The sequence below is a fragment of the Cebus imitator genome, unplaced genomic scaffold, assembly GCF_001604975.1.
Source record: "Cebus imitator isolate Cc_AM_T3 unplaced genomic scaffold, Cebus_imitator-1.0 Scaffold77, whole genome shotgun sequence".
In the NCBI taxonomy this organism is placed as follows: Eukaryota; Metazoa; Chordata; class Mammalia; order Primates; family Cebidae; genus Cebus; species Cebus imitator.
This window is the reverse complement of record NW_016107392.1, coordinates 4,732,034-4,755,457: the sequence shown is the minus strand read 5'-3', so window position 1 is coordinate 4,755,457 and position 23,424 is coordinate 4,732,034. Positions and strand designations below refer to the sequence as shown.

At 43.0% G+C, this 23,424-nt stretch overlaps 1 protein-coding gene across 5 annotated transcripts in view; it reads left to right on the top strand.

Moving 5' to 3' along the window:
• Positions 1-23,424, top strand: part of MKLN1 (muskelin 1) — a 417,215-nt gene that overhangs the window by 99,524 nt on the left and 294,267 nt on the right. The gene's annotated exons all lie outside the window — the stretch shown is intronic.

Genomic DNA, 23,424 nt, shown 5'->3' with positions numbered 1-23,424 from the left:
ATGCTGGGATTACAGGCCTGAGCCACTGCTCGAAAAACTATTTTTTAAAGGACTCGCTGGTTTGGGCCAGGCCCTCTGGGCTAGTCCCAGTATTTTAAAGTAAACTAATTTGGAGCTTAAATTACATCTGCAAAATCCTATTGCAGCTATACCTAGATTCTTGTTTCACAAAATAACCAGGGGATGCGAATCTCGGGCAGCTGTCTTAAGAACTCTGCTTACCATAAGGGAATAGTTATGCAGTTAACCTAAGATACAATCTAGAAACAGACAGCAGCAGTATTAAACCAGAGAATTTCATTTTGTATGTAGTTCCCTTTTTTATATTTTTAAACATATATGTTTATTTTATAATATAGCTGTATATGTGTATATAATAATTATTTTAGAGACAGGCTGTTACTCTGTTGCCCAGTCTGGAGTGCAGTGTCGAGATCATAGCTCACTGCAGCCTCAAACTCCTGGGCTCAAGCAATCTTCTTGCTTCAGCCTCCAGAGTAGTTAGGACTACAGGCGTGTGCCACCACGGCTGGCTAATTTTGTTTCTTATTTGTAGAGATGGAGTCTCGCTATGTTGCCCAGGCTGGTCTCAAACTCCTGGCCTCAAGCAATCTTCCCACCTTGGCCTCCCAAAGTGCTAGGATTACAGGCATGAGCCCCCTCACACCCAGCCTTCCTATATATATTTTGGGAGGCCCCATATTTTTTTATTAATGCATGATTTTAAATGTTGCCAAGGCATGGTTCGAGGCACGTGTTTTCAAGGGTCTGTGAATGTCTGAGTGATACTGCCGAGGCCTGGAGCTAGGTGTGGGTATATGTGGTGGAGGAGATGGTGATGGCAGACGAGGAAGGGACAGAGGCTAAGGTTTTGGTGAATATAGAAGAGTGATTTACTTCTATTTTTAATGTAGTCACTGAAGATTATTTGAAGATGGGAATCCTTTTGTTATTTTCTATAGGCAAGTCTAGAAGTTCAAAATCCAAGGGATTCTGTGTGTGTTATATTTATATATTTATTTATTTTTGAGACAGAGTCTCACTCTGTCTGTCACCCGGGCTGGAGGGCAGTGGCATGATCTGCAGACTCCGCCTTCCTGGTTCAAGTGATTCCTGTGCCTTGGCCTCCGGAGTAGCTGGGATTACAGGTGTGTGCCACCATGCTCTGCTAAGTTTTGTATTTTTAGTAGAGATGGAGTTTTGCCATGTTGGCCAGGCTGGTCTTGAACTCCTGGCCTCAAGTGATCCACCCACCTCCACCTCCCAAAGTGCTGAGATTACAGGCATGAGCCACCACGCCTGGCCTATGTGTGTTATTTATGGGCCGCATTTGAGGATGTTGCTAAACAGGCATTTTGTAGCATGCGCATTAGCATCACTAGCAGGCTGTGCCCTTGCTACGGATCCAAACTTCCCAAGTTTTTGCTGCACAGTTTCAATGTTCTGCGGCCTGCAAGATATACTAAAGTCTAGAATGCAGGCTGGGTCCATGGGCCCAGCTAGCTGCTGATCCAGAAGCCTGGGCCCACAGAGGGCCACCATGAGATTGGAAAGGTCTGGAAAAAGCTGAGAGGATCATCAAAAGGAAGAAGGTCTATTAATTTCTCTGATTTTGTCATTTTACCTGGAGAACAGCCTGATGAAAAATCTAAAATTCTGGTCAAGGGAGTAGAGATGGTTTAGCCTTTGGAAAGAACATACACAGAAAGGTGAAAACCTAAGAAAAAGGCAAAATGTTTTGGAGGCTAAAAATTTCTCACTTCTTCCCAAAATATTTAGATTTCTCCCTTCTTAAAATCCTGGCCAAAAATGGAGGGAGGGAGGACATTTCCCAGATGTTTCTTTTCAATTGTCCCTGACCTTCAGAAAAGCGTGAGAAAATGCTATCATATTATTGGCCAAAGAGAAATAAGTCAGTGAAGAGGGCATTTCGTAACTGCACTAAAAGAGCAATACAATTAGGGTGTAAGTGGCCTGTTTACCTTTGGAAAGGAAGGCACAGGGGGAAAGAGATAGGGTGGAAGGCGTTAGTGTTGCTTATTCATTGTGATGTCTTAAAGCACAACACACTGTATGTTCTTTAACTAGCAAACAAATTTTGCTGTATAAAGAATAACTCTGGGGCTGGCATGGTGACTCATGCCTGTAATCCCAACAGTTTGGGAGGCTGAGGCTAGCAGATCGTTCGAGCCCAGGAGTTTGAGACCAGGCTGGACAACATGGCAAAACCCTGTCTCTACAAAAAAATATAAACAATAGCTGGATTTGGTGTTGCATGGCTGTGGTCCCAGCTGCTTGGGAGGCTGAGGCAGGAGGACTGCTTGAGCCTGGGAGGTTGGTCAAGGCTGCAGTGAGCTGGAGATGGCACCATTGCACTCCAGCCTAGGCGACAGAGTGAGAGTCTATCTTGAAAAATAATAAAATAACTCAAGGATGCTGGTAATATGTTACAGATATTATTTTTATTCTTACTACTTCTACTTAAAAACCTTTCCCTTCATTTTTTCATTCATTCAGAAATCTTTGATGAGAACCTCCCATGTGCCTTCACCTGGGTGCTAGGAATACAACAGCAAACACAGCAGATGAGGTCCCAGCTTTCATGGAGCTTATATTCTAGAGTAGAAGAGTTGGAAGATGAGGAAACACATTTCATTACATGATGCATAAAGAGGTAAATATAATGCGCCAGACTGTGAAAGGTTAGATAGTGATAGCAATGCAGAGAAATACAACAGAGTGAAGTGACAGATGACGAGGTGGCTATTTTAGACTAGGTGCCCAGGGAAGACCTCTCTGAAGCGGTGACATTTGAACAGTGATCTCAAAGACAGGGAGGAGCTGGTCGTGAAAAGATCAGAATGAAGAGCACTCTAGATGGAGAGAGCAGATGGTTTCGGCATCCTCAAGATGGCAAGAAATTTGAGTTTGAGAAAGAGAGAGAGGGCTGGAACTCAGTGGCAAATGGAAAAGCGGTACAAGATGAAGTTGGACAAGTGGACAGCGCCTAGATCATTTAGGCATGGCTGGCCATGGTAAGGAATTTGGATTTTAAGTGAGATGGGAAGTTCTCGGAAGGTTTTAAGCAAGGAAGTGATTTTCTGCTTGGGCAATGAATTGTAGAGAGCAAGGGTGGAAGTCCAGAGATGTTTAGGAAGCTATTGCAGGAATTCAGGCCAACAATATGGCCTGGTCTAGGATACTAGCAGTGAAGATAAGGAACATTGGGTGTACAGGGTGTGTGTGGAATGTAGAGTCAACGGGACTTTCTGATGGTTTTTATATAAGATGTAACAAAAAGGAACCAAAGATATGTCCTCTATCATCAGCTTGGGCACTGGGTGGATGGTGATGCCATTTGGTGAGACAGGTGGGCTGGGAACGAGAAGTGTGTAAGACTCTGATAACTCCCTCCCTAATAGCGATTCCTTTCTTCCTCCTTGCTAACACAGCCCTGACTTTGTTTAGGATGACAGTATGTCCAACTTAGAGTGATGAATTATGATTGCTGTCATAATCCCATTCCCCTTTGCTAGATACTCAATTCCTTCATCTCCTTTGCAGCAAGGGGGGACTCATTTCTGGCTAATGAGCCCTAAGTGAAAGCCTGTGGGGATAGATGTGGCTGGAACTGTGGCAGCCATCTTCCGACTCTAAGACAAAAGACATAAAGATTAAAGACCAATACATTAAGTACGATAAAGTAGAAAAAAAATTACCCAATTCCTGGGTAGTATAGTTGAACTGCTGGGCAAACACAAGAAATCTATTGCCAAACATCTTGTTTGTGAAAAAAGTAAAATTATTTGTTTAAATCTTGTTATTTGATACAGGAAAGTTAAGGGAAAGTATCAGGAGTGCCCTTCTAACCATGCTGAGTTTGAGATGCCTATTAGATATTCATGTGGAAGTGTCTGCCTAATTTCTTCCTTTCTCCAATGGAATAAAATAATCTAGACCTTTTAAATCTTAGCATAGGAGTATAGTACTAGAAAATATGAAGGATTGGCTGCACATGGTGGCTCACACCTATAATCCCAGCACTTTGGGAGACTGAGGCGGGTAGATTGCCTGAGCTCAGGAGTTCGAGGCCAGCCTGGGCAACACAGTGAAACCCCATCCCTACTGAAAATACAAAAATCAGCTGGGCATGGTGGTGTGTACCTGTAGTCCCAGCTACTCAGGAGACTGAGTCAGGAGAATGGCTTGAACCCAGGAGGCAGAAGTTGCAGTGAGCTGAGATAATGCCATTGCACTGCAGCCTGGGCAACAGAGTAAGACTCTGTCTAAAAAACTAATAATAAAATAAAAGCAAAACCCTATATCTACAGAAAATATAAAACATTAGCTGGGCATGGTGGTACACATCTGTAATCCCAGCTACTTAGGAGGCTGAGGTGGGAGGATCACCTGATCCTGAGAGGTCGAGGCAGCTGTGAGCTGTGTTTGTGCCACAGCACTCCAGCCTGGGGAATAGAGTGAGACCCTATCTCAAAAAAAGAAAGAGAGAAAGAAGAGGAGAGGGGAGGGAAGGGAAGCGGGGGACATTAATCATAAAAGTGAATGAAGTTGCAGTGGCCATGAGGGAGATCAAATTAGAAGCTGATCATCAACATATAAGGCTGACTTCCCTATTATGGATAGGTCAGCAGGGTTGAAGTTATTAAAACAGGAAATATAGCATACTGGGGTGGTGGGGAAGGCTAAGTCTGAGGAACAGGCAGGCTCCCACGTTACTGAGTACCTTCCATCACTGTGGTGGAGAAACACTGTCCTAGACTAGTGTATACATTTCCATTAAGATACCTTCTTGTCCATTTGACACAGCGTTCATGTACTGTTGTATTTCCCCTTCTGATTATAACAAATAATCTAGCGAAAATTCCTCACTAACTTACCCAGGGAACTGTAAGTAGGCCAAATGGAGCTTTTAGCACACTTTCTAGTTGCTGATAAAGATCAGCATCTATAAACCCAATTGCACCTATTTCCATTAGAGCTGCTTTCCAGAACTAGGTCTCCAGTTTTGTACATTAAAAGTTTGCCAACCCACTTATTTTCTTCCTAAATACTTTATTGTATGCAGGATAGCTTGGGCTTCATCTACAGAAAACAACAAATACATGTATATTTTCCAGTGGGCCCTCAGAAACATCTATTGATTATCTATGTGTACAAGTAACTGAGTCTGCAAAATTGCCTTCATAGGCTAAGTCTCTTGTTTTCTGCCCTTACTGCGAGTCTGTGCTTTTCTGCGGTTAATTGGCTCATCATATTCTGCTTTTGTGCTCCCTAGTTTACCATGATGCTTGGGGTTTTTGCCCCAACACTTTTCACTCTGTTTTCCTGTAATTTATTATAACCAACGTGTGTGTGTGTGTGTGTGTGTGTGTGTGTGTGTTTGACAGTTTCGGATCTGCATTAATTTTTAAGTCCCCAGAGGAACACTATGTTCCCAAACATTATGTTCTGCACTCTCATGCTCATATCACTTTGTGCAGTGCCAGACACCTCCTGGGATCTCAAGAAATGTTGTTTCTTTTTAAAAGATGGGCGATTACTCTAGGAGGCTCATAAAGATCTTTCTCAGTTGAGTTACTTTCACTGTTTATGTGTCCCCAGTGGCTTAGGTCAAAATATTGGTTAATAGGAAGACTCTAAGTCTTTGGACAGGCATTGCTAGTGTCTCCTTATCTCTGTAAAGGCAAAGATGATTATTGACTGGTCCTACAGGAGCGTTGGAGAGAAATGATGAAAAGCATTAGGAATGAGGAAGACTTTGTTGAAAATATGAAATGCCAGAGAGAAGTCAGTGTCATTATTCCCAAGCAGGCGTCAGTGCAAGCGGAGGTCTCTCCACCAATTGAAGCTGTTCATCACTACGAAGGATCCCACAGGATCCTTTCTGCTGCTGGCTTCTACTGCAGAGAATAGAAACTTCTTTCCAAATACTGTATCCAAAATGTTTCATCTTCTGTCAACTTCTCAGCTCTATCCAGGACATTTCAGTACTTTCCTCCAAGGCAAACTTAAACCTTCCCCTAAATTCCTTCCTTGAAGGCTGTTTTGAGGCAGAGGGATAGGACCATGGACAGAGGCTTAGCCTACCAGTGACTCGCACAGCAGGAAAGCCAATTCTCTTCCTACCAGGAATCCCTGGGAGAGGGTGTTCACATGAATAGACTCTTCTTTACCTACGGGTCACTTTTCCTTTCTCTAACTTCCTTTGGAGTGGCACTGTTTCTTCTAGAAACGCTAGCTCCTTCCACCAACTCCCTGCTCCTTAGACACATAAGAAATATTCATTCTTGCAAATGCAGCTTTTAAAATAGTTCAAAACATCTTTATTATAAAATATTTCGGGTAAACAGAAAACTATGAAAATAGTTTAACAAACATGTATGTATAAAACACCTACCTTAACAGATCTTAATTTTGACTTATTTTCTTTAGGGTTTGTTTGTAAAATGTCTTATAATACATTTGAGGCCCCCTACCTACAGCTGATTGCATTCATTTCTCTATTTTTCTCCTTCCCTCTTTTCACAAAAGTGACCATTATCTGTCACTTTTGTGACATATAAGTTGCTATAAGTCATTTCCATGCATGTTTTTATACTTTTGTATTATACATATATATATATTTATTTATAAACAATACAGAGTATTGTTTTGTATTTGTAAAGTGTAAAGGAAAACTATATTATGCTGTATATAACATTCTGCCATGTTTTTTATTCATCGTTATTTTTTAGATTTATTTATATTGCAACCCAAAGAACTAAGTCACTACTTGTAATTGTTGTACATGATTCCCTTGCTTGAATATACAAAGGTAATTTATCCTTCTTCTTGCCTTAAGGATGTGAAGGTTGTTTTTAGTTTGTTGTCATGGTGTTTACTATAACAAGCAATGCTGCAATTAACATTTAAATACCAGTCTTCTGGGGCACACCATATGAGTTTTTCTAGGCCAGAGTCTGTCAACCTTGTATCACTGACATTTTGGACTAGATAATTCTCTGTGGTAGGAAGGATGGTGAGCAGCATTCCTCACCTCTAATAGCCAAAAATATCTTCAAATATTACTAAATATTCTCTGGGGGGCAAAATGACCCTTGGTGGAAAACTATGAATCTAGACAATTTACCTAAGAGAGGAACTACAGGTCTTAGGATTCATGTTAATATGTAGTGCCATTTTGCTTTCTAAAAGTTCTGTTTCTCTACATTTTGCTAATGTTTGGCATTTTCAGAATGTAAAAATTTTGCCAATTTATAGGTATGAAGTGGTAATTTGTTATGGTTTTATTTCATTTTGTTACATTTCTAGCGATATTGAGCATCTTTGTTGTATGTCAATTGGCCATTAGGGTTTCTCTTCTGTGAATTGCCTGTTCATATTCTTTGCCAACTTTTCTTTTTAGTTGTTTATTTTTTGTATTGCTTCATATACGTTCTTTATAATTTTTGAATACTAATACTTTGATGGTTTTATGCCTAGCAAAATATCTTCTCTCAATCTGAATTTTCTTTTTGTTGATGATCTCTTTTTTGTTGATTATCTCATATTTTTAAATTTAATGTGGTAAAATGTATCCATGTTTTCCTTTATGTTTTATACTTTTATGCTTTATTTAATAAGTTCTTCCCTACCCCAAGGGTGTAAAAATAATCTCATATTTTTTTCTAGAAGTATAAAGTTTTACTGTTTAAGTAGGTCTTTAAGCCAACTTAAACTTATTGCAGTATAAAATAGAAAATATATATATAATTATTCCAACATATATTTATCAAACAGTTCATCTTTTCATACCTGGCTTGCTATGCCACTTCTGGTTTTAAATTTTGATATTTAGTAGGGCAAACTCGTTGACTTGTTATTCATTTTCAAAACTGCCTTGGCTATTGTGATTGGTTATCTAACCAACAAATATTATCTCTTTCTCTTTTCTTTCTTTGTTTTTTCTTTTTGAGACCAAGTTTCACTCTTGTTGCCCAGGCTGGGGTGCAGTGGTGAGATATTGGCTTACTGCAGCCTCTGCCTCCTGGGTTCAAGCAATTCTCCTGCCTCAGCCTCTGGAGTAGCTGGGATTACAGGTGCCCATTACCACATCCAGCTAATTTTTATATTTTTAGTAGAGATAGGGTTTCACCATGTTGGTCAGGCTGGTCTCGAACTCCTGACTGTGGGTGATTCACCCATCTCAGCCTCCCAAAGTGCCAGGATTATAGGTGTGAGCCACCGTACCCAGCCCTCTTTCTCCTTTCTAACCTCAATTATTTTCAAGTATTCCTGGACCCTCTCCCATTGTGCATAGTCTAAGCCCATCATAGTAATGCCATTCCATTGGGATTGATTTGGGCATGGGCTTGTGTTGCCATGAGACCTAAGTAGAACTCTGCTAGAGTGGGGTTGGGATGGGATGGGTAAGTTTTCGTCACACTTTAAAAAGTACATGAGAAAAAAGCTTGCTCTTCCTATGTTTGTACAAAGTTGGAGAAAAATATGATGGCTGATGCTATGGCAGCCATCTTGTCACTCTGAGGGGACAAGCTGGAAACCGGCACACAGAGATTAGTGAAGCAGAAAGATGAAAAGGTCCCAGGTCCCTGTGATGCTGCTGTGCTGTTGAAGTAACCGATGCTGGAGCCACTTGTCACTACACAGCCTGTGATCTGAAATAACAAGCCTCTTATTGCCTAAGCCACTTTAGGTTGTATTTTGTTACTTTCCACCAAAGGCATGTAATTTTTGACCCTTTAGTTTTCTCCATGGACTTTGTAATCATTGTTCTATGTTCCATAATCAGGTTGTGATTTTTTTAAATTGGATTTCCATTGAAATTAAATATTAACTTTGGGAGAACTGACATCTTTATGATAATGAATATTCTAATTCATGAATATGGTATATGTTTCCATTTATTTAAATCTTCTTTAATGTTTTCCATAAGAATATTTCATATACCAAAATACATGTTATATTTATTCCTAGACACTATATTGTTTATTGCTATTAAGTATGGTATCTTGTTTGCTAGTAAATGTCCTATGTGATAAGTACTGAGGTATAGGGTTACAGTGGAATTTTGTATGTTGATCTTATACCAATCAACATACAAGATGAAGTTTCGCTCTGTTGCCCTGGCTGGAGTGCAGTGGTGCGATCTCAGCTCACTGCAACTTCTGCCTCCCCGGTTCAAGTGATTCTCCTGCCTCAGTCTCCTGAGTAGCTGGGATTACAGGAGTGAACCACCATACCTAGCTAATTTTTGTACTTTTAGTAGAGACGGGGTTTCACCATGTTGGCCAGGCTGGTCTTGAGCTCCTGATTGTAAGTGATCAGCCCACTTCAGCCTCCCAAAGTGCTGGGATTATAGGCATGAGCCATCCCGCCTGGACAATTGTTGTTTTTTTAGAGACAGGGTCTCAGCCTATTGCCCAGGCTGGAATGCAATGGCACTATAATAACTCACTGCAGCCTCAAATTTCTGGCTCAAGGGATCCTCCTGTCTCAACCTCCTGAGTATCTGGGACTACAGACAAACACCACAATGCCCAGCTAATTTTAGATTATCTGGGGGGTCTTGCCGTCTTGCTTAGGTTGGTTTTGAACTCCTAGGCTCAAGCAATCCTCCCACCTCAGCCTCCCAAAGTGCTAGGATTATAAATGTGAGCAACTGAGCCCAGCCTGAATTGTCTTTTTAATTCTGGTTTTATTTTCAGATAGTCTGTTTGATATTCTTCATAAACGATTACATTACCCAAACAAGGAGAGTTTGTCTTTTCTTTTTCTCTACTGTGATGATGGAGACAGCATAGATTGAGTCATGGAGGCCTGTAGCTGCTTGATGCAATTTCCTGTCTTGTGCCCTTTCTTCCTGCCCTATCATTCCTTCATGTGAAGCCTGTTACCACATGTGGTCACCTTATTTAGCCTCTCTAACCAACCAGTTTGTTTGAGGGTGATATGGGCTCTCAGTCTAACCCCTAGGTTCAAGCAGTGAAACTGACTTAACGCCTACACCCCTCACTCTGTGCAGATCACCTTTAGTCCCCTTTAAGCGGTCTAGAAGCCCCATTCTTGCATCCTCTGCCTCCGTTCAGACCTGGAGCCCAACCAGCCCGTGTTTATAGCCCCAGTTATTGCTCTGCATTTCTGGTTCAAATAAAAGTTTATATTTGGGCCAGATGCAGTGGCTCACACCTGTAATCCCAGCACTTGGGAGGTTGAGGCAGGCAGATCACCTGAGGTCAGGAGTTTAAGACTAGCCTGGCCAACGTGGTGGCCATCTCTACTAAAAATACAAAAAATTAGCCCGGTGTGGTGGTGCACTCCTAGTCCCAGCTACTGGGGAGGCTGAGGCAGAATTGCTTGAAACCAGGAGACAGAGATTGTAGTGAGCCGAGATGCCACCACTGCACACCAGCCTGGGCAACAGAGTGAGTATCTGTCTAAAAAAACAAAACAATACAAAATATAGGCTAGGCGCAGTGGCTCATGCCTGTAATCCCAACACTTTGGAAGGCTGAGGCGGGCAGATCATGAGGTCATGAGATTAAGACCATCCTGGCCAACATGGTGAAACCCTGTCTCCACTAAAAAAAAAAACCCCATCTCTACTAAAAAAAAAAAATACAAAAATTAGTGTGGTGGCATGCGCCTGTAGTCCCATCTACTAGGGAGGCTGAGGCAGGAGAATTGCTTGAACCCAGGAGGCAGAGGTTGCAGTGAGCCAAGATCACACCACTGCACTCCAGCCTGGCACCTGGTGACAGAGCAAAACTTTGTCTCAAAAAAAAAAAAAGAAAAGAAAAGAAAAAATATTTGGAGAGAAATGTGTCTTTTAACTTTTATATTTTAATAACCATTGCTTTGTGCATAGAGCTGAGTGAGTGCCTCAAAAGTTCAACAATGCTACCTTGACCAGAAATCATAGTTCCAATGTCAATTTTGTGAAGGATTACAGAACTAGGTTCTATTACTGCCGATACTTCATGCAGTGATTATCACCAGACACAGTGCTACTCAGAATTTCTACAGTGTCTTTCAGGTCCTTGTGCTTGGTAAACACTGTATTTGTGTTTGTCATCTGAGTAGTGGGGAATGAGGGTGGTAAATACTATTTTCTGAAGCCTCTTACTAGCCAGACAGCCACAGGACTGTGAGTTCCTCCAAAGATAGGGCTGTGCTTTTTCATCCTGTGCCTCTTCACAGAAAATAACTCAAAGAAAGATTTTGAGCTGAGCGAACCAAACTCTGGGCCCAGCTTCATGTACCTGGCTTTATTCAACAAGATGTCTCGTGAACCGAGACTGCCCTATCGAGTGCCCTCAGGATCTATGTAGTACCATGACTTGAGGAAATGAGAAAATAAGAAAGACAGGAATAAGAGCCACAATAGTGGATTTTAAGCAAAATAAGTGGGAAGGAATTGTCAATGGCATTTCATCTAGAAAGTGAATTTCGATTGAGATTTAGATATTTTTTATATAAATCCCCTTATATAAACTAGCTTAGTATGTAAATATAATCAAAATAGCATTCATTAAAATTGCAAAACCTATTTATTAAAATATGTAAAACAGCCTGCTGTAACAGTAGTGACTAAGAAGTGTAAAAATAAATTATTTTGTTTGACAAAATGTATTGAGGTCCTACTATGTGGTCACACTGTACAGGAAGTAGGAATATGAAGATAAATAAAACAGATCCCCATGCAACTACAAATCTAGTTGGGCCAACTGATGGGCAAATAAATCATCCAAATATAATGGGATAGGCCAGGTGCACTGGCTCACGCCTGTAATCCCAGCACTTTGGGAGGCCAAGGCGGGCGGATCACTTGAGATCACGAGTTTGAGACCAGCCTGGCCAACATGACCAAACCCTGTCTCTGCTAAAACTACAAAAATTAACCGGGTGTGATGGTGGGCACCTGTAATCCCAGCTACTCTGGAGGCCGAGGCAGGAGAATTGCTTGAACCTGAGAGGCGGAGGTTACAGTGAGCTGAGATTGTGCCATGGCACTCCAGCCTGGGCGACAAGAGTGAAACTCTTGCTCAAAAAGCAAGACAAAACAGAACGAAATATGATGGGTTAGGCTTCTTAGAAGAGTGTTAGTTTGAAGAAATACTTGTATCCCTATGTTCACAGCAGCATTATGCACAATAGCCAAGAGGTGGAAGCAACTTAAGTGTCCAATGACAGACGAATGTGTAATCGGCCAACTGGGCGCTGCTTGCCTGCAGCCCAGAAAAGCCAATGCAAAACAGCAAGTTTTGCAGCAAAGAAAGAGTTTAATAAATGCAGGGCCAGCCAAGTAGAAGGACAGGAGGTAATTCTCAAATCCGCCTCCCCAAGAATTTGAGGACTAGGTTTTTTTGAGGATAGTTTGGCAGGCAGGGGCTAGGGAATGGGGAATGCTGATTGGTTGAGTTGGGGATGAAATCACAGGGGGTTGAAGCTGTTTTCTTGCACTGAGTCAGTTCTCGGGTGCAGATTAGGGGTCTGGGTGGTGCCAGTTGATCCATACAGAATACAAGATCTGAAAAATATCTCAAAAACCAGTCTTAGGTTCTACAATAATGATGTTATTTATAGAAACAATTGGGAAAGTTGTAAATCTCGTCACCATTCGCTACATGACTCCTAAATAGTAATTTTTAAAAGCCAAATTATAAAACAATGACTGGTTAGAGTTTAATTATGTCTCTATCTTAGCAGAATTCAGTCCCCTGTCACAATTCTAACCTTGTGGCCTTATGTTAGTTACATGAAAGTGGTTTTGGCCCCTGAGCAAGTAGAGGGGTTTAGCTCAGGAAGGAAGTATCATCGTCTTTGTTTTAAAGTTAAACCGTGAATTAAATTCCTCCCCTAATTAGTTTGGAGTAAGCAAGTTAACTTGTGAGGTTAAAAGCAAGATGGAATTAGTTATGGTTGATTTCTTTCACTGCCATAATTTTTGTAAAGGTGGCTTGCAGTGGGTAAATAAAATGTGGTATGTGCATACAATGGATTATTATTCAGTCTTAAAAAGGAAGGAAATCTTGGCACAGGCTACAACATGGATGAACCTTGAGAATATGCTGCTGAGTGAAATAAGCCAGTCACAACAGGACAAATACTGTGTGATTACACTCATGTGAGGTATCTAGAATGGTCAATTCATAGGAACAGAAAGTAGAATGGTGGTTGCCAGAAGCTGGGGGAGAGGGAGAAATGAGAGTTGTTTCATGGGTACAGTGCTTCAGTTTTGCAAGATGGAAAATTTCTGGAGACTGATGGTCCAACAATGTGTACATACCTAACACAAATGCATGGTAGACTTAAAGGTGGTTAAGATGGCAAATTTTATATTGTGGGTATTTTTACCACAATTTAAAAAAATGTTATTAAAAAAAAAAGGGCTAGGATCCAGAGGGCAGAGGCATTTTTAACATCTTGCAGAATGCCTGATATCGTAGTAGGCACTTGACAAATATTTTGCATCCCTTTGGCCTCTCCTCCCCATCCTGTGTCCTACACGACAGTACAAAGGCCATGAGCCAGTTCAGCAAACAAAGGCACTTCTCTCCCCAGGACACCAACAAGAATTTCAAATATTTGTGATTTGAGATTTGTCCTGGTCACACCAACTATTCTTTACTTCTCAGATATGCTTATCTGAGTTCTTTTGGCATTTAGCTTGCCTAAAGATAGATACTGTTTCTACTTCCCAAAACAGAATTGTGATGGACTTTGTAAGGAAAAAAAAAAAAAGAAAAAAAAGTGGGAGGAAGTCTGTGAAATGAAATCATTATTAGGCGGTGGTACAAATGGCTCTTGGGCCCTGGGTGCAGCCCAGCACAGGAGGAGGGGTGAGGTAATTAGCATGGATTTGCAGTTCTGCAGCTCGCCTTTGTTCCCTCCCTCCACTGGCTGTGTCTGATTCTAGTCACTGGGTTTATTCTCTTGTGTTTGTTTTTTTCACTTGGCCAAAAATAGAGAGACAAAAAAAGTTTCCTTATACTTACTTCAGCTTTTTACTTTTTTCCTTGTGTGTTTGGTTTCCTCTTACGTGATCCTTCCTTCTTCCTGCCACCTGCTGGTTTCTCTATGGTGGGGCTTAGAAACCAACACCCCGCAATATGGCACGCTGACACGCTGCACTGAAGAATCCTCAAGTTCTCTCTGACCTTTCCGACCTTCCCTCTTCACCCCACATCTCTACCAGAGGAATTGAAGTTCCTTTATCCGCCTGAGATCAGTCTTACCAAGGAGAACAATCGCTTTCTTTCCCTCCCTGGAAGACCAAGAATGTAACCACACATGAACAGACCCTTTCACAAGATAATGCCTGTCTTTCAGACTCATTTATATTCCAAAGAAAACTATTTACAGGTTAATTTTGAGTCCCCATCCTGTCATTCTCCCTAGTAATCATTTATGGCCCCCCCAAGAGAATTCTCCTCCCCCCTCCCATAACCTGTTTTACAAGGATCCAAGCCTCCATTTTTTTGTGTAACCTCAAGATGGTATCAAAGCTTCTGTATCTCATCGGGAAACTGGGTCTCCATTCTGAAGGCTTCCTTGTATACATGTAACCATAATAGGTTCATTGCCCGATGCCCACAGCAAGTCAACATACCAAGACACCCAGTTGCAGCAGAGAAAGAGGTTTAATCATAGGGTCACTGAACAAGGAGATGGGAGAAAAACTCAAACCTATCTCCAGGAGGAATTTGGAGTTAGGGTTGTTAAGGTTTTGGAGTGGGCCAGTGTAGAGGTTGTCAGTTGGTAGAAGAGTGTAGAGTGACATCATGGGACAGGGAGATGAAGCAGATATTCAGTCATGCTGATCCCCTTCCTCTGTGGGAGTCTTCAAATCGTTTGCTAGAATTAGGGGTCTAAAAAGCATCTTAAGCGATCCTTAAGATCCTTAAACAAAAGCCTTTTGATTGATTCTGATGCCAGAGATCCTGGCTAGAGGAACAGAGAGGATACAAATCTTCAGTACCTAGTGACTTTTAGCAACAAGGAAGTGGGCCAAAGTGCAGCCTGATTAATGCTTATATTTAATTAATGATGTTATATAACATATTATGTAATATATTTTATTATATTAATGCTTATAAATACCTATATTTCTGTCCAGAACCCGCATGCAATTTTTGTCGACCCTGTGCGGAGAGTTTCATGCACATTAAGTAAATGCGTATGCCTTTCTTCCATGTTCATCAATCTGCCTCATATCAGTGACTTTGCAGCAAACCTTTACCTGCTCTTCCTACCTTTCTCAAGTATAGCTTTTCCTTGTGTTCTGCAACCCCAGCTTGGTGCACGGTATTCATGATGGACAGGTTGAGTTGCAAGATTGAGTGACAGCACAGACATGGAGTCTGGAAAGGGCCTGCGGGATTTGAATTGAGGGATGTGTGTTTCCCGTCCAAGCCCTGGGTGGAGCTCCGCACTGTTGGTTCTGGTGTGGCCATGGCCCTGGGCATGCACAAGGCCAAGATGCATAGTAGAGCAGAGGTGACTTGCCTAGTGCTAGAGGAGAAAGGTTCAGGCATCTTTCAACCTCCTCATGCCAGTATGTTGAGAGAGTAAGTGCAGAACAGAGCCAACTGAAGACCTTCTCAGGAGACTGGGGGAATCATGGAACCGACTGAGGTTTCCACCCTGGAGATTTGATCATGCCACTTTTTTTTTTTTTAAAGACCGGTGTCTCGCTCCATCACCCAGGCTGGAGTGCATGGCGTGATCTCGGCTCACTGGAACCACCACCTTCTGGTTCAGATTATTCTCCTGCTTCAGCCTCCTGAGTAGCTGGGATTACAGGTGCACATCATCACACCCAGCTAATTTTTTTTTTTTTTTATATTTTTAGTAGAGACAGGGTTTCACCATGTTGACCAGGCTGGTCTCGAACTCCTGATCTCAGGTGATCCACCCACCTCGGCCTCTGAAAGTGCTGGGATTATAGGCATGAGCCACCACGCCTGGCCTCATGCCACTTTAATAGTTCTTTAAAAATAGCCACTTTAAATGTAACACTTAAATAGTTCTTGCTATGTGACAGACACTAAGTGCTTTGATTTTATTTTTATGTATTTATTTATTTTGAGATGTAGGGTTGCTCTGTCGCCCAGGCTGGAGTATAGTGGTGTGATCTCGGCTCACTGCAACCTCTGCCTCCTGAGTTCAAGTGCTTTTCCTACCTTAGCCTCCCAAGTAGCTGGGACTACAGGTGTGCACATCACCATGCCAGCTATTTTTGTATTTTTTTTAGTAGAGATGGAGTTTCACTATGTTGGCCAGGGTGGTCTCAAACTCCTGACCTCAAGTGATTAGCGTCTCCTGACCTCAGGTGTTCCGTCCGCCTTGGCCTCCCAAAGTGCTGGGATTACAGGCATGAGCCACTGCACCTGGCCTCTAAGTAGTTTTAAATATTAACTCATTTAATGTTTACAACAACCCTGTGAGCTAAGAACTACTATTGTCTGAATTTTATGGATGACGAAAAGGAAACTGAAGCCCAGAGACGTTAAGGACTTGCTCAGAGTTACCCAGCTGTTATTTCTCTGGTTTGCAGATGGCACCTTCTTGCTGTGTCCCCACACAGTGGAAGAAGGGAATTAGCATCTCTCTGATACTAGCATCTTTATTACCTGAAGTCATGGTTTTCGCATCTCTACTGTGCTGCCACTCTGGTTTATGTATAGTCTCCCAGGATCTCCTTTGGAGATTTCATGGCTGATTTTACAAACTATCTCCCCTAAGGTGCAACTCTCTGTTGGGTTTGGGCAATGTGTGTATTCCTCTGAAACTTCTGTGTGCCTCCTGGGATATTCACTGGCAGTCGTGTTCACGGGCCTCATTCTGCAGAAGACATCAGAATCTGCCCTTCTTTCTCTCCAGGGATCAAGGCACAAGGAAGCTACTTCCACTCATATAAACATTAAGAAACACAATTTCAGTCCAGACACAGTGGCTCACGCCTATAATCCCAGCACTTTGGGAGGCCAAGGCAGGTGAATCGCCTGAGGTCGGGAGTTCGAGCCCAGCCTGGCCAACGTGGTAAAATCCTGTCACTGCTAAGAAAAAAACAAAAAATTAGCCAGGCGTGGTGGGGCGCCTGTATTCCCAGTTACTCAGGAGGCTGAAGCAGGAGAATGGGTTGAACCCTGGAGGTGGTAGTTGCAGAGATCACACCACTGCATTCCAGCTTGAGTGACAGACAACACTCTGTCTCAGAGAAAAAGAAAAAGAAAAGAAAAGAAATGCAGTTTCAGCGTATAACGAGCACTATGTTATCTTCATGGTAAGAAGTGCTCTGTCCCCACATAGGCAAGGACACTACTTTGGGATCTGTCAGCAGTCTGGGTGAGTTTGCAGGAACTCTTCCCCATATCCCCCTTCCAGACCTTTGTGAATAGGGTCATGAGTTTTTTGGTGGCTGGCTGGAGTTGGGAGACCAGTTCAGAGCTGTGGGACAGGTTTTCTGGTAGGAGTAGCAAACTGGTCTGGAGAGAAGCCCAGGACATTGGCCTCCTTACTCTGAAAGACCATGGCCATAGCTCGGAACATCACAGGTACTCTGCTAATCCTCTGAACCTTCCATATGTCCCTCTGGCTGTGCCCCAGATGACTTTGCCTAATAAGAACTGGGTTAGTGGAGAGGAAAGATTTAGAGGAAGTTAGGATGAGCTTGGATTTCTACATTACCTGACTTGTGTTGTGGGACCAGGCCTCACTGCTACACAGAGATTTGTCTCTGGCTCTTTCATGCCTCCTGCCAGCTGGCCACTCATAATTCTCAACCCCTCTGCCCATTCTCCACCTCTAAAATGCTTTTCCTGGATCTTCTTCCCACAGAGCTCTGGGGCTGAGCTGGCTGGAGCTGATAGAAAGCAAACTGGGGCTAAGACATGAGCGGATCACTTCTGAGTTACAGCCTCAGCTCTAGACATTGCATTCACATCTTAACGGGGACATTGAAACCAAAAAGTTGAAAAACTCAAAGGAATGGCTGGTGTGGAGGCTCACACCTGTAATCCCAGCACTTTGGGAGGTTAGCAGGAACAATTGCTTGAGGCCAAAACTTTGAGACCAGCCTGAGCAACATAGAGAGACCGGGTCTCTATTAAAAAATTTAAAAATTAGCTAAGGTTGGGTGCAGTAGCTCACACCTGTAATCCCAGCACTTTAGGAGGCCAAAGTGGGTGGATCCCTTTAGGTCAGGAGTTCAAGACCAGCCTGACTAACACGGAGAAAACCTATCTCTACTAAAAATACAAAAATTAGCTAGGCATAGTGGCGAGGACCTGTAATCCCAGCTACTTGGGAGGCTGAGGTAGGAGAATTGCTTGAACCCGTGAGGCGAAGGCTGCAGTGAGTTAAGATTATGCCATTGCACTCCAGCCTGGTGACAGAGTAAGACTCCATCTAAAAAAATATTAAAATTAAAAAATTTTTAAAAATAAAAATTAGCTGGTCATGGTGGCATGTGCCCATAGTGCCAGCTACTTGGGAGGCTGATGCCGGGGGATCTCTTGAGCCCAGGAGTTGCAAGTTACAGTGATCATGCCACTGCTTAACAGAGTGAGACCCTGTCTCAAAAAAAATAAAAACCCTCAAAGGAGTGAACATCTCAGGTCGGACAACAGGCTCCTTGAAATACTAGAGCTTTAGGGGATGGTATCTTAGTGTGTTCAGGTGCTGTAAAAAAATGCTGTAGACTGAGTGGCTCACAAACCTCTGAAATTTGTTTCTCACAGTTCTAGAGCGGGGAAGCCACAATCACGGCAGTCGGTGTCTGGTGAGGCCTGCTTTCTGGTCCATAAACAGCACTTTCTTACTTTGTCCCCACATGGAGGAAGGTGGGTAGACATCTTTCTGAAGTCTCTTTTATAAGGGCACTAATAGGAGCGCTCATGACCTGATCACCTCTCAAAGGATCCACTCCTAAAACCATGACTTTGAGGGTTAGATTTTCAATATATGAAATCCGGGGAGACACAAATATTCAGTCCACAGCAGCTGGAGTTCCAGCCGCCTCCTGTTTGTATTTGCATCTAAAACCGGCCCTCATATCAGTGTCAGGTCCATGGGCCTCCTCAAATCCAAGGTAAAAACATTCACTTTGGAGCAACAGATCTCCCTCTTTCTCTCTCTTGAGTCTGTCCTTAGGATTTAGCAAATTCTAAGACCCAGATCAGGGCATGCTAACCAGTTCCGTTTATTGGCACCTGGAGTAGACTTCTTTTGTTGAATTGGGTATTTCCTCTGACATCACTGGGCAACTCATCAAGGCTCCCCGGTGGGTCTTTGCCAGGAAAACCTGCATGGAAAAGGAGGCTTGGCCTTTGAGGAAGAGGGCCTGTGTCCTGGCAGGCTGGGTGTGTCTGCTCCAGGCTGGCCTCTCCTCATGGCTGCTGGTTTTCTGGGCTAATGCACTTTTGACCCAAGAGGGGAAAAAAGGAGTAAACACAGTAGCTAGAGCCATCAGCTGTTACTGGGTGGGATTTGTGAACTGGTGGGCTGGTGGCAGCCCCAGCCCTTCCTGCTCCTTCAGAGGTTGCTGTCCTTCCCGGTCCCTCCACCCCGCCTGCCTTCCCCGCCCCCACTCCCTCCCTACTGTCTCCCTAGCCACTTCTCACAGAGACCAGCTGCCTAGGTGACACCTTTTGCTTCTAAAACCTTCCTTGTTGTTCTTCCTTGGCCTTTTTCTCAAAATACTCCTCTCTCTTTCCTCCTTCAATGCCAGACTGTTGGCATCTGTCTCCGTGTCTTGTGCAGGCTGCCATCTCTGGCTCACCATGGTTTTATAATTGCCTCTGGTTAAAGTTTAAATAGATGGGTTTCAGCCCAAGAGAAAAATGTAAACAAGCCCTTTCTGCAGACTTTCAGAACTGCTGACTTCCAGGGCTTTTGAGTTCTGTGCTGGAAATTCATTCTGCTCCTCCCTAACCAAGGAAATGAGAAACGCCATTAGGGTTTTCAGAGTCATGACAGCCTCCCTGAAATCACTGAGAGGCTTTTAGATGATCCGCACTTTTCCTTTTAACTCAATTAAGCCATCAGGATCCCGTTCCCATCCTAGCCTGTTTGTCTGGTGTATCCAGGTGACAGAATAGTTTAGCAAATCTTCATGGTCTGGCTTCTGACTAGGAAGGAAATGGAAGGAATTGTCATGTCACTACTGGAGTTTTCTCGATGTGGGGAGCAGGGGATTGTAATTGTTGCCCCAGGATTTTTGGTTGACGAGGTTATCTTGTGAGTCATGAGAATGGGACAATTTTTGGCCCACACAGAAGGAAAAGGGCAGGCTGAGTTTGAGCTCATGCATTCAGGCATATGTCCTCTTATTTGCTGTGTGTTTTTTTGTTTTGTTTTGATTTTTGTTTTTGGAAGTAAGTGGGCCATTTATTTTTGATTCTTGATGAAGAGTATTGATTTTCTATATTTTTCTGCTTAGTGTACCTTGTGTACTTGTGATCTGGTGTCAGGCTGGATTCAGCAATACTTTGAGATGTTTTAGTCAAGGATTGGATTGGATCTTTGCCTTTTCCTACTCAAAAGCCTTCCATAATTCCCCATTTCATGCTCAGACTTTTCTTCACAACCTTCTATGGTCGGCCTCAAATCAACTTTCGCTTTTCCAGCCATTCACTGAGCCCATGGGAGCTTTTCTACCCAGCTCCTAGAACCCGTTTCTTATTCTGCAGTGTCCTGACACCTGGGACTCCTTCCCTGCTCTGCTCAGCCTCTTCTCAGAACATTCTTCCCGTGTTCTATGACACCTTCCTTGCCTCTGGGCATAACCAGAACCAAGCAGTCCTCCCTGCCTCAGTCTCCTGAGTGGCGTGCACCACCACACCCAGCTAATTTTGTATTTTTAATAGAGACAGGGTTTCTCCATGTTGGTCAGGCTGATCTCGAACTCCTGACCTCAGGTGATCTGCCTGTCTCAGCCCCCCAAAGTGCTGGGATTACTGGCCTGAGCCACCGCGCCTGAACTTGAATTTCATTGTTTATTATTCATCCTAGGCTCATGTGGCAGCCCCCTGCACTCCATGTTCCTACCTCCAGTGCAGGATGATTTATTCTGTCCCCCATAGTGCCCAGCTTCATGTATGGCCCATAATCAGAACTCAATCAATATTCAATCTTTGTTTTTAATATTCTTTATTTTCAACAAAAGTTAATGTCAACATTTTTGTTGTTGTTGAGACAGAGTCCTGTTCTGTTGCCGAGGCTGGAGTGCGGTAGTGCAGTCTCCACTCACTGCAGCCTTAACCTCGGAGGCTGAAGATATCCTCCCACCGCAGTCTCCTGAGTAGCTGGCACTACAGGTGTGCACCACCATGCCCAGCTAATTTTTATATTTTTGTAGGGACAGGGTTTCGACATGTTGCCCAGGCTGGTCTCGAACTCCTGGGCTCAAGTGATCTGACTGCCTCACCTTCCCAAAGTGCTGGGATTACAAGCATGATGTGCCAACTTGCCATGGCCCTGATGTCAACAGTTTAAAAATGGCCCTTAGGAGGAATCAAGAGAAATAAAAAAAGGATTTTGGAGTCAGGCAGATTTGGGTTCAAACCTCAGCTCTGCTGACTCTTAGTATGAGTGGTTTTTCCCCTAATTCTTATCCTTTCTCAGCCTCGCTTTCTTCATCTATAAAATGAAGACGATAAGATAGATTTTATGGGTTTTTTTGAGAATTAAAATGAAATCATACAAGAACCAGACACAGTTACATCTCATCCTTACCCTCTCTTGATGCTAAAACAGTTCAAATGTTGAAATACTATACTCTGGAACATAAGTCTTATCAATCAATTTAAAAGATCCATGCCACGTCTTCCCATTATTACCACAACCTTCCTTGATAGAACAATTTTTTCTCACTTGCTCTCGCAGGTTTTTTAAAGGCTTCTACTTTGTGAGTAGGATTGGACTTGTTCACCGAAAAACTGAACTCTGTAAAATCTTTTGAAGAGTTCTATTGTGAGCCAGTTCAAGTGGCTGTAGCTCAGAGGAAACAAAAACCTGAGAAGCGTTGAGGAAGTGGCCCTGAGGTGGTCAGGTTAGAGTCTGGTTTTATGCGTTTTAGAGAGGCAGGAGTTACAGGCAATGACACAAATCAATACATAGAAGGTGTACATTGGCTTGGCCCAAAAAGGCATGACATCTTGAAGCAGGATGTAGGGTGTGGGGCTTACAAACCATAGGTGGATTTTAGGGAATCTTTAGCTGGCAATTGCTTGAGAGAGTTGAGCTATTATCTAAAGACTTGAAGTTAGTAGAAATAAGTGTCTGAGTTCAGATAGAAGAGTTGTGGGGCCAACGCCTTTATCGTGTAGAGGAAGCCTCCTGGGTCACAGCCCTCAGAGAGAATAGATGGTAAATGTTACTTTTCAGAACTTTATGTGTATGTGTAAGTGTGTGTGTGTGTGTGTGTGTGTGTGTGTGTGGTGTGTGTATGTGTGGTGGTGTTGTTGTTGTTGTTTTGAGACAGGGTCTCACCCTGTCACCCAGGCTGGACACATGTGGTGGCGAGACCACCACTCACTGCAGCCTCAACCTCCTGGGCTCAGGTGATCCTTCTGCTTCCACCTCCCGAGGAGCTGGGACTACAAGCCCACACTTCCACAGGCTGCTAATTTTTTTTTATTATTTGTAGTAATGGGGTCTTGCCATGTTGCCCTGGCTGGTCTCAAACTCCTGGGCTAAAGTGATCCTCCTGTCTCAGCCTCCCAAGGTGCTGGGATTACAAGCCTGAGCCACCATGCCCAGCCAGTGAATCTCTCTTAGATCTAAGAAAGGCTAGCCGCGTTAATGGAGATTCTCTGCAGAAGCAGGTTGCCCCCTTTTGTGATGGTTTTGCAGGGCTACTTCAAAATATGGCAAAGAAATATACTCTGGGGTATTTTGATTGCCTTCAGGGTCTGCCATCCTGTGATGCTATACTAGAGTCAGTTTGGAAAGTAAGCCACATTATACCAGGTTCACTTTTTAAAACCCATTTAAAAAAAAAACCCATTTAACATGATTCTAGGGTTTTTAGGGTGTCACCTAACCCTGCCTGGCATGGCCTTAGGTCTTGTTTATAATTTGGCATCTTACTGCCACCAAAAGTCTGTTTTGTCAGTCTTATGATCTCTGCATTAATACTAATATGGATTATTTGTGCCCAGACTCCAAAGCGGAGGAGGTATAAGGAGGTGTGTCTGACCTCCCTTCCCATCATGGCTGGAAATTCAATTTTTTGGGATTTTCTGGAGTTCCCTTGGCCAAAAGGGGGTCTGTTTAGTTGGGGGTCTTAGTATTTTATATTTGGTTTACAAACTTATTTATTGGTCCCCAGAAGAAGTCCCAGTGGTGGGGATGGTGAGGAGGCAGCCTCTCTGCTTGCCACTGAGTTCCTTCCTCCCT